Genomic DNA, 12,196 nt, shown 5'->3' with positions numbered 1-12,196 from the left:
CGCTTCAGCTGTGATAATTCAACATTCCAATTGATAAGCATATTTTTCATAATAAGCAATTTATAAAACAGGATATGCCAGGTATGAAAAAATATTCTATTAAGTCAATATCTGATAACATATGAACAATGCGTCGGTACAACATGGAATTTTACGTGGTCATCATAATTATCTTATGTTTTGCATGGTGTTCTTCAATAAGACGTTTTGCACAAAACAACCACATTTTGGAAGGAAAATATGAATTGACTGATTCGCTTCAGACAATAAAGACAAGATCTGCAATAGAATGCCATTCTAAATGTTCATCTCACGACGACTGCTTGGCATTCTTTTATAATTATATGATACAGCAGTGTATCTTGCATCGTGACTCGTTTATATATTCAACACCGTCAGAACAGGGAGGAGGATGGAAATTTTACTCCCTAAAAGAAGGTAGGTTTTTGAATTTTCCTCGAAGTAGAATACTACAAAATAACGGATTCCAAGTAAGATAAAAACGGAAAGTATGTAGTCAAATAGCAAAATCAAAAGCTCAAACACATCAAACGAATGGATTACGATTGCCATTCTGCTGATTTGATACATGCATTTTCTTATGTAGACAAGTTACTTTACTTACTTACTGCCCTTGTATGCCATTGTCGTTTAGGGCAGTAACGAAGATGTAGACAACGTAACTTAATAATTTAACAAATAAAAAGACATTCATTCCGAGGAAAACTTTAGTGGAGATATACATTTATTTTTTGTTCACACTTAGTCTACAAAACTTATAAATTAATTTAACATATCTTATCCAAGATCTGTAAAAAAACAACAAATTCTGCCAACAGACAAACACGTTCAGTAGACTTGGCTTAATCATTAAATGTAAACAACCAAAACATCATCAGCATTATCAAATAAGCCTTTATATCAAAAACGACAAGACTTTCATCACTCTGTCAATCTTCCTTCCTTGATTTTGATGTTCCGTTAGCACTCTCTTAGAAGTCTATATTTCTCAATTTCTAGAATTAATGTTTCTTTATGTTCTGCATTGATATTCTATAAAAAAAAATTTGAATAGGATTGTGTTCCCTGATCTGTTGTCTGAAGCTGTTGTCTGAAATCTAATCTGAAACACTGAGCTACTGCGAGTATTCCTAGATACCAAATCGTGAATTATTATTTCCGTGTGAATTCGGTACGTTCGTTACATATTTAGTATGAATACTGGTCAATGCAATCGTCGGAAACCGATGAAATGGAATAAACTCCAAAGCGAATGAGCACAGCCGTTTGTTTCTACATAGGAACAGTTTATTAGCTATTTATGCTCATCCACCATGCGAATTTACACTCAATAAAAAAATGATACAATCAGGAATCGGATACAATGGTAAAACTGAACATCAAACAGCTTCACTAGTATGCTAATATATTAGACAGAGAAAACATAACGTTATTGAGTTCAGACACTGACACATTGTAAAGCTGTAATAGTGTTAACCTCGTTTTTACTCATAACGCTGTCTGAACAATGTTTTTGAAATTTCATGTTAATGAAGTCCGAATATTGTGAAATTTCATGATAGATAACTAACAACTGAGATATGTAAACGTCATACGAAAGAGCAAATGTTATGATATGCTAAGAAATGAAAATTTGACAATGGAAATGTTAAAATCCTCATGCGTGTCATAGATTCTAGTATGAGTCTTCACAAAACTTGTGAAATTATAATAACAGATGCTCAATTCACTAGCAATATAACTAAAAAGTCTTATTTTACTAGAAATTACGATGATCTGAATTTTAAGTCTATAATTATTTAACATACTAGAACACACCCGTGATATCGCGGGTCCGTGACTGAATTAAAGTATATAACTATGCACGTAAGCCTTATGTTAGTATCGGTATTGTCATCTGATAAAGTCGTGCTCAGCCTGATTATAAGATACACAGTTTTCTCTGCTTTCAAATCTTTCTGTTTGAACCCCGTCAACCTGAAACTTATCAATTATTAGTAATATTCAGTTCCTGGAATTGAGTATTTTTTAATCAACAGCATTGTCCAATAAAGTTGAATTCTTTGGTTCGTTTATTTACGTCATGCCCGCTGACAAATTGAAAACTGTACCTATACGCCTCATTTTAAGTCCAGATTTTTAGTATTCGTATTGTTATCTTAGAAAGTCTTACTGATTAGAATACTACAATCATACAATAGTGTCAGATGCGGAACGTACATATAAGGTAATAGGTAATAGTTGAATATACTATTGGTATCGGTATCGGATTCGACCCGGAACTTGTTAACTATTGGCAATACTAATTATGTGGAAAACAAAAGGGTCCGGAGTGGCGTAATTTTTAATCTACAACATTGTCCTATATCAGTTATATATAAAGTTGAATTCTTTGATTTGTCGTTTTTACCCGATGACGGCTGATAAATTGGACCTCGTTATTTTAGTATTATAGATTACCAGGATTGTAATTTAATACGCCAGACCCGTATTTTGTCTACATAAGACTCCTCAGTGACGCTCCGATCAAAATAGTTATAATAAAGCCAAACAAGTACAAAGTTCAAGAGCAATGAGGACCCAAAATTCCAAAAACATTGTGCCAATTACGGCTAAGATAATATGTGCCTGGGATAAGTAAATCAGTGTTGTCTAGGGATTAAATTGTAACCTTTGTGGATTGGTATACGTCGGTAAAACGAAAGGAAGGCTAATCAAACGTGTGTGCGGCCATGGATCAGATATCAACCTCAATGCAAATGACATTCTTTACCAGCATTTTAATCAACCTGATAATTCCATCGTTTCTATGACAGTTCGCATAATGGAAAAAAAATATACACCACAAGACGAACAATCCTTATCTTGTAACGCCTCATAGTAGACAAAACAGGACTAATGGATTACAAAATTGGGAACTGTCTTTGAAAGGGTAAATCCTACCTTGTAAAGAATCACTCTGACTCAAACAAAAGAATCTCGACCACTGACATTATCAAGAAGTTTGATTTCTTGAGATTACCCCCAGTTTTTGGTGGGTTTCGTGTTGCTTTGTATTTATGTTGGGTTTTGTGTACTCCTACTTGTCTGGTTGTCTTTTTTCTTTTTTAGCCATGGTGTTATCAATTTATTTTTTATCTATAAGTTTGACTGTCCCTCTGGTATATTTCGCCCCTCTTCCATCCGTGTCAATATCGTTGAAAAGTTTGAGGTTTAGAACAGACTATCTACTTTTTCAAGTTCAATAAGATATATGAGATATAAGCACGTATTGGACTGGGGATTATTGAGTGACGGTACATCATTAGAATATATATTGCTTTACAAAGTTTGGTATAAAGCCACTATAGATGAATGACGAAAAGTATTTCAATCATAGACTTTTTTTCGTTATTTCGTTATTTCATTGAGTTGAAATATACCATTAAATTTAGAATGGAAAAAGTAAAATCACAAAAATACTGAACTTAGAGGAAAATCAATTCCGAAATCCATAATCACATGGAAAATTCAAATAACAAAACACATCAAAAACGAATGGAAAAGAACTGTTATATTTCTGACTTAGTACAGGCATTTTCAAATGTAGAAAATGGAGCTTATGTCAAAGAGACAAAACCCCGATCATTTAACCCAACGTCATGCATGTCTAAGGTCATGGTTATTGTCTTTCGATAGATTTTATTTCTTTTTTTTTTTAAGAATTTAGAAATATTTTTTTTAAAGAATGTTTTGTTCAAAACCTTAATAACGTATTTTTTTTTTCTAGACACGGTTGTTGCAAAATGAAATCAATGTGTTAAAAAAAAACTCTAGCTCGTTACAATTCTTTAAAAGTTATGACATAACAAGAACAAACATTAAAATGCAAAAAGTTGGTGCAATATTGCAAGATAAAGAACTGCCAATCATTTAGCCAAGACAGTTTAATCTTCTAGGCAATAGCCGATGTCTTTTTGAACATTGAATAACAGATACATTATTCTCAAATGATTATTTGAATTTTTTATGCAAAGGGTGGATGACCTGTGCAAATGAATCAATGCATACATGATTTTAACATCCATATTTTACGTTTGATTTCTATATGTACAATGAATTAACGAACACATTCTGTCCTAAATGTTTTCCTTTCTAGGTAGTAGCCGATGTCCGTCTTCCAATGGATTCATCTATAACGGAATACTAGATTTATGCTTTAATTTGAACACTCCGATGACCATAAACTATCCTTTCATTAAACAATTCTGTGGTGACATGAATGCTGAACTGGTACGAATAGATACAACAGAAAAACAACAATTCATAGAATTGATTACAGGTATACAAAAGGGAAGGGAAAAGTCCACCATAATTATACATTTCTTAATTTGTAAAATTGTAAAATGCGATTTCTTAATTAGTATCATGCAATGTCTAATTAGTCACGTGATGTTTTACAACTGTTACATCAATTTCGACATTTTCTGTGTAATTCAACTCCTAAATTTTTGAACGTATTTTCTTTGTTCGTAACATTCTACATTTCTTAATGTTGACCTATAGATGCATACTATACTTCTACGCGAAGAGTTTTCTCCTTTGCAATCGTACCGCATCTTCTTATTTATATTTTTATGCGCACAAATCATCAACAGAGACAGAAAACTCAATATTATCAAGAAATGTTATGTTACTGTTATTAATAGGAATTATACACTAGGATAGATCTTAGTCGGTGTCAATATCAATGAAAAGATCCATATATGAAGAAAAAAATGTTTCATTTGTATCCTTCATTTCATCTTCGTATATGCCACACGTTTTTTGCACTGAAACTTCGATAATTTTATTTCACTTTTTCAGAGAATAGAACCACTGAAAGAATTTGTATCCAAGGCACGGACAATCTTACGGCGCCGATTTGGACGTTTGATGATGGCACGTTGATGACCTTTTTTAACTGGGATTTGGCCAGATCACAACCAGATGGTCGACAAGGGAATATAGAAATGTATACTGGATACAAATGGCATGACCTTGAGAATGTGTCTACCTCACCTTGTATCCCAATCTGTGAACGACGATGAAATGTTTATTCAAGTGTTATTACAATGACGTTTTAGTTTTGGTAACAAAATGTAAAGTTTTAGTCAATTGTTTGTCTTGTGCGTGTTGGTTTTTTTTTCTTTGTATGTCACTGATGCGATCATTTCGCTAAACTAGTATACATTATTATACCCCCGCTTTAAAAAAGGGGGGGTATACTGTTTTACCTGTCTGTCAGTCCGTCCGTCCATCAGTCCGTCCGTCCATCAGTCCGTCCGTCCGTCAGTCAGTCCGTCCCATGAAACTTTCGTCACATTTTTCTCAGGAACTACACATCCACCCTTTCTGTAATTTGGTATCAACATTTATATATGTCAGCCATACCGTGTGATGCGTTTTCAGATTCATCACTCGACAACTTCCTGTTTACCGAACACTTGCATATTTTTACACTATTAATATTATCCACTTGCGGCGGGGGTATCATCAGTGAGCAGTAGCTCGCAGTTTCACTTGTTTTTTATGCGCTAACTGAAGCTCGAATCTTGATTTGTCTCGCTCCGTTTAGGACCCAGTGGTGGTCGTGTTCTATTTTCTGCTCCTTCAAGTTGATCAGGTCGTTGCCTCTTTGACACATTCATTGTTTTTATTCTCAATCCTATTATTTGTACAACATTACTACGCTAAGGATATACAAGTGTTTTCATATTCCATTTTTTAAACAAGTGTAAATCGTATTAAAATGGTTTCCTTACTGATCTGATTCTTCATTGGTTAAGAAAGGACTTAATCCTGGCCTTTCAATTGCTAAATATATCAAATAATAAAAAAATTCAATAGCAATTCTTATTTCCAATTACTGTAAATTCAGAATGTTTAGCGTGTATTATTAGTGCAATGTTTTTGTAGAATGGGCAAAAAATCAATATTAACTGTTGCAACTTCTGAAAAATCTTCAAATAGCTAAATATATCATATATCAGAATGCGAGATTTAGGGGGAAAGAAATATATGTATCATAAACTATCAAATTATATTTAATTTTCTTGACTGGTTCTTAAGAGAAATCTATTTGAACAATTACAAATTTGACGCATTTTTATGATATTCAACAGGACCATTCTTTTACTATGTTTCTTCTATTAATATTTTTACATGGTATTACTTCAGAACGCTTCGTCTGGCGTATATACAAAATTTAGTCCTGGTATCTATGATGAGTTTATTCGTCTGTTCTTGAGCATACTGGGATTTCCGAAATGCTTAATTTCCGTGTTTTGTTTGGAATTTTGAACTTCAGATGAACACAACAGTAACCGTTTTTGTTAAAATTTATCAAACGTTATTATATGTCAAGCTTTATTTCTATTGCTTCAGTTGTTTATACGCTATTTACCTCACGTCACCATATTTCTATACCTAAATAATTCATGGGTTGACAAATACTCAGCAAATTAACTCGCGTTACATCTGCGCAGGACTCATCAGTTGTAATCAAATCAAAACAGTTTCGGGCCAAATCAATTAGAAGTTGATAGCATTGATAGCACACAAAACACAGTAATAAACTGGTGATACCAAATCTAAAGTCTGTAATACCTCAACAAAGAACATGGCTTGTCATTTAGTATACCATACCAAAATGCCTTTAGTCTTTACAAGACTCTTCATTGTTGCTCAAATCAAAGCAGTTTGAAAGCATACAAAATAATTGAAATAAAAAAATTCAAAATAATTGTTCATTAAAAATTTCTTATCCCGAATAATCATTGTTTATTGCATCAATTCTTCCATTCTCATATTCTAGTGTTCTTTTGTTGGTCCTGTGTAATTTGTATATAAATACACTTTACTAAACAAATGTTCACGATCAGCTACTTGTATAATTTACAATCTAATAAGTCAGGTCGTTGTGTTTTTCGTTGAAAAAAAAATCACATTTAGTCATATCGAGGCCTGTTGTAGCTAACTAGACGTCATATTGTTGAATTCTAATCGTTGAAGCATGTACGGTGACCTATAGATGCTTAAGTATCCCTCATTTGCACTCTGTTGGCAATCAAGTTTTCTATACCTTCAATCGGATTTGAAAACTGGTAAAATAAAATAGAAATCCAGAAAAAAATCCTATTGTAATATAGATTGAATATTAATATCCTTGAACTTATGAATTTCAAGATTTAAGCTGTTTTTATAATTATTATGTAGCATAATAAGGGTATGTATAAAAGGTTCGAAAAGTAACTCATTAAATGCCGAATCAATATCAATGAATAGAAAACAATACTATATAATAAGAAATAATATAAAATTGCACCAACTTAAAAGTTAAAATCAACATTCTCATTCACAATCTCAAGATTAATATTGCATAAATATGTAATTATTTTTTCTGAACTTTAATCTAGTGTCAGACCTTCAAGTATTTCTTCATTGTTACAAATCCATTTGCACTGGGCATTGCACTGTGACACTCATTTTTTATCAAATGTTATCAACTATACTACTACTTATGTTTAAGTTATTATAACATAAAACAAACAAAAACTGATAATCATAAGTAAATCGATGGGTCTGTGTCTTAACTCACTAAAGACATGTTTACTACGTCTTAGTTTGTGGTGTACCATACGTCGTCATGTCTGCTAGGTATCGAACCTAACCTATTCCCGAATATGACTGTTTTGTCAGTGTTTTTTTGTCCACATTGCTATGTATACGGCGTTTCTCGTATTTACACATTCAAAATTAATGTTATAATGTTTCTTTCGTAAGTCCAATTGGATATTGTTTTTTGTTTTATCGTTTGTGATTTGAATTCGGTATTTTTGGTATTTTCGGTATATTTCACATATTTTGTCGTATTTATCAGTTTAGTCGAGTAATTCGTTGTTCGTGTTTTTTGTTTTATGTAATTTGTTTTCAAGCGTGTTATCAGTTGTTCTTATAGTACATTTATATTTTTTTAATTCTATTTTCAATATGTATGTAAAAGTTAAAAAATCAGCTATTCCATTTATATGATTTACAATTTAAAGCAACTTATGCATCATGTTTGATAAATAAGATAACCCGACATCGTTAGATAATCACAAATAATCACACCATCACAAACACAATTGCAGTTTTTATGGTTATAAAATACATAAATTAAACCATTACAAACTCAATTCTTATTTCATATTCTTCAAAGTGTCAAGAAATAAAGCAAATTCATGTTTTAAGAAATTTATCTGTGATGATAATAAGAATGGGTAAACGCCACAAAAACGACATATTTTTTGTGACGTGATTAACATTCATGCGACGCGCAGTTAATGCTTCCATTTGTGGTGTTCTGGTGTGCTGTTGTATTCGTGTGAGGTGTCCGTTGTTCACATGATGTAATGAACTTTTATTTTATTCATTTACGTATTTCTCTGCCCAGAATGATCTTGCTTTTTATACTGTATTCCTGTCACGTAGTATTGTCATTTAAGTAGTAATTTTTACATTGCAATATAAACGGGAGTTTTTGATTATCAATAAAACCAGGTTCAACCCACCATTTATACTTAAATACCAAGTCAGGAATATAGCAGTTGTATCAAATAACCCGTTGTATGTATGTTAGTTTGTTTGTGTTGCAGACAGTTCAGTGTGTCGTTGTTTTCCTCGTATAGTTGATTTGTATTCCTCGATTTTAGTTTGTAACCCGAATTTGTTTTCGCTTAATCCATTTATGACTAATAATCAGCCATATACTACTGTTGTCTGTATTTGGATGTAACATGCAAACCTAAAATCCTTACATATTTAGACAAAAACACATATTGTTATAGTAAGGTACATAACAATGTTTTAGCTAAACCATACAAACATAAAATACCTACATTCCTGTGCAAAAAACAAAAAGGTATACAAACATAAAATACCTACATTCCTGTGCAAAAACAAAAAGGTATATAAACGATCATAAACATGTTTACCTAAAAGAAACAAACAAAAAATGCGCACAGCAAAGGCTTTCAAGAATGACCAGGTTACAGAGAGGCATCATTTGCATCATTGTGACCCGTATTTATTTTTATCTATCAATTTATGAGTTTTGAACATCTGTATACTACTGTTGCCTTTATTTACAACCAGGGACAGATATAACATCCATGTCTGAGAAAATAATACAAATTAGGGGGAAATATGCAGATATAATAAAGTTTAAAGCGTTGTCAGTTTGTTTTGGATTTATGAGTTTGACTGTCCCTTTGGTATCTTTCGTCCCTCTTTTAAAGAAGTCAATATTTAAACAAAATCCTGGTGATGTTTTTTTCAACAATACATTTTTCTGATAACTTGTGTGTTTATCAAAATTTGGTATTGGATTAGAGCTTGAAAATGTGGGGGAACAACAGAAGTTATATTGCACATGTTCAGTTGAATGATAGCGTTTGATTTTGTCAGCTTGTTATGTTTAAAAGAGGGACAAAAGATACCAGAGGGATAATCAAATTGATAGATTGAAAATAAACTGACAACGCCATGGCTAATATATAAAAAAAAAAAGAAGATGTGGTATGATTGCCAATAAGTCAAATCTCCACAAGAGATCAAAATGACACAGAAATTAACAACTATAGGTCACCGTACGGCCTCCAACAAGGAGCAAAGCCCATACCGCATAGTCAGCTATAAAAGGCCCCTAAATGACAATGTAAAACAATTCAAACGAGAAAACTTACGGCCTTATTCATAAACAAAAAAATGAGCGCAAAACAATTATGTAACACATAAACAAACGACAACTACTGAATTACAGGCTCCTGACTTGGGACTGGCACATACATACATAATGTGGCGGGGTTAAACATATTAGCGGGATCCCAACCTTTCCCCTAACCTGGGACAGTGGCATAACAGAACAACATAAAGACGAAATATAAAAATTGCTTGTGTTATAATAGGAAAGTTTCCTTAAATGATATATAACCTAGTTATATTATTAATCACTGTGCTTGTTGTATTCTTCTGCTTGTCCTAATTAATACATACATTTTTTTTATAACATTGTGTCTTAATCATATTGAATCACTTGTAATAATTTGTATGTAATTAATGTTAATTGTTCTGCTCCTTGTGGGAGCTTTGATTAGCAATAAAATATATTTGATTTGATTAATGGAATAATTTGATTCGACTGCCATACAAGTGAGAGGTTTAGCGCTATAAAACCAGGTTCAATCCACCATTTTCAACATTTGAAAATGCCTGTACCAAGTCAGGAATATGGCAGTTGTTGTTCGTTCGTTTGATGTGTTTTATCATTTGATTACGCTTTGAATTTTCCTCGGAGTTCAGTATTTTTGTGATTTTACTTTTCACTAACACAAAATGCAGAAGAAGCTGGATTGTTTTGGTTTTTTTAACATATATCAATTATCAATCATCCAATGTTTATCATAATATCAAAACCGAAGTTTTGCTTGTTCTTGTGTCACATTTCCATTCCATCAGTTAGATATGCAATTCCTTGAAACTATGTTACAATATTTTGCTTTAGGAGAGGCATGTGGAAAAATATTTTTCTATCATGGCATGCCAGGGATTTACTGGAACCAATGAAAACCGTTTACGCTACGTATGAACAAGGCCGGATTTGTATAGTTAGATAACTTTACAAATCCTTGGTATGAAGAAGACTGGATAGTGACTAGATGTTTTATGCAGTTTTTGTGTTTATGTTGCTGTCTCATTGATATGTTCACTATGGCAAGCCGTTGTTAATTTATTCCCTATTTATTAATATTAATAAATCATTTATTCCGGCAACTACTAGTAGTCTCATGTAAGAATAATGTTTTTGTAATTTAGATGTAGCCATTGCAAAAAAATATTTACAATATGTGTTGCCCAGTGCGGGTAGCTGACTATGCAGTTTGGGCTTTGCTGAATGCCTTGATATGAAATGTAAATAGAAACGAAAATATAAAATGAAAATGACTTCCAAAATACAGAGAATTAAAGTCTAAAATATCACAATTGAGAATTTTATATTAAAGTCCAAAATAATGAACGAAGCTGCTTTTTTCCTTGGTCACACATACTTTCGAACAAAATTCAAGAAATTCGTATTTCCTTAAATCCTGTACAGTAAACTCCCTACCTGTTAAGAAATTTTAATGCATGTTTATGGTCATTACACGTAGATCTTTGATTATTTGAAGTTACTGAAAGCTTGATTGATTGAGGGATTGTTTGACGTCCAGTGGCAAATTGTTCATGCATGTTCAGGAAAAAATCAAAATAACAATAAATATAACAGGAAGCTAGGTCCTGCAATAGGGGTCGTCGAGGACGAAGGTCTGGAAATTTGCAAATGAGGGTTTATTGGATAGGAACAGAAATTTAGAATTTCAGTAGACCACCCACGAACCCCTCAAAGCTAGAGTTGTTGCAAGTTTCTTAACGTGCAGAGAGCGTGGCATTCTCTCTCCACCAGGCATCGCCGCGGGAATTAACGTCACCATTCTGACCTGAATGTATTGCGTATTTATACATCCTACACAACCAAACGGACGCCCAACTTTTGTACGGTTTTATGTAGGTAGAATGAAGACCAAGTGGGAAGCTAGTTGAAAACCAGCAACAACTAATTAAGAAAATAGCATGTGTCTAAGATGAGGTTTATTCTAGCATTTGTTGATAGAAGCGAAATGATCTGAACGAAAGTTCATGTTATATTTTCTATATAAAGGGGGATATGATGAAACTCAATTATATCCAATACTCAATTTACTAATACTGATAGACTAGTGTATACATGTTATTTGATAATTAAAGAGTTTTGACGACTTCTCTGGTGTGCATCTGCAGCTTTGTTTAATAATTTTTTTTACAAAAAAAAATGTGTAGACACGTGCCTAACGTGCCTATAACGGCAGGTTCGCCCCTGGAAGAAACAAGGTAACTCAAGTGTATGCATTGGACTAATAGTTTGTATGTTTGCTTAGTCCAGACTCCAAGTTAGGGAAATCATATTACAATAATTATAATTATTTGAATGTGAAAATGGGAGGGTTGAAATTCCGTGTCTTATTTGACTAGTAAAAAGATACCTAAAAATCGCTTATAAAATAATAAATGTAGACCCCAGTAAATAAATCGATCGAGA

This window comes from Mytilus galloprovincialis, chromosome 1 (genome assembly GCF_965363235.1).
Source record: "Mytilus galloprovincialis chromosome 1, xbMytGall1.hap1.1, whole genome shotgun sequence".
NCBI lineage: Eukaryota > Metazoa > Mollusca > Bivalvia > Mytilida > Mytilidae > Mytilus > Mytilus galloprovincialis.
This window is presented reverse-complemented; position numbering follows the sequence as displayed.